The sequence below is a fragment of the Oncorhynchus tshawytscha genome, linkage group LG22, assembly GCF_018296145.1.
Source record: "Oncorhynchus tshawytscha isolate Ot180627B linkage group LG22, Otsh_v2.0, whole genome shotgun sequence".
NCBI classification, from domain to species: domain Eukaryota; kingdom Metazoa; phylum Chordata; class Actinopteri; order Salmoniformes; family Salmonidae; genus Oncorhynchus; species Oncorhynchus tshawytscha.
In genome coordinates this window covers 21260179-21260786 of record NC_056450.1, presented here as the reverse complement: position 1 = coordinate 21260786, position 608 = coordinate 21260179, and positions in this window count along the sequence as shown.

The window sequence follows — 608 nt, the reverse complement described above, 5'->3', positions numbered from 1 at the left end:
CATTGTGAGAAATTATTCATCATATCACTTTTGTAAATTATTTGAAAAGGGTTATTGACCATAGATTTGCATTTCTGTGGCCTCCATTTTATGAAAATCCTCAATTACCTAAAAGTTGGCATTGGTGTTACTGCTCCTACTGGTGGCACAATGTTATCATAATGGTCCAAATGTATTAAGCTGCCATATTAGTTTGTTTATAATGGGAAAATGTATCCAAATACATATAAATTAAATAGAAATCTACAAAAAATAAGAATTTGTTACAAAATGCAATACTTAAATGCCAACCCAAATCACAGAATGACCTTTTTAACTAAATGTGTTGTTTTTGTAGTAACTGAGCTTTCATGTCAGTTCCTGAACAGTACACTCCACCAAGGGAGGGAAGTATGGTAGGATGGTAAATTCAAGAATTGGAAAATCCTCTTGAAAAATAAATGGGACTTGATAATTATTTTATTTTGCTTACTAAATGATTATTTGAGGATTCCAGCTATATATCATATACGTTGTACACTGAACAAAAATATAAACGCAAGGAGTTGGGCCCATGTTTCATGAGCTGAAATAAAAGATACCAGAAATATTCTATACTCACAAAAAGC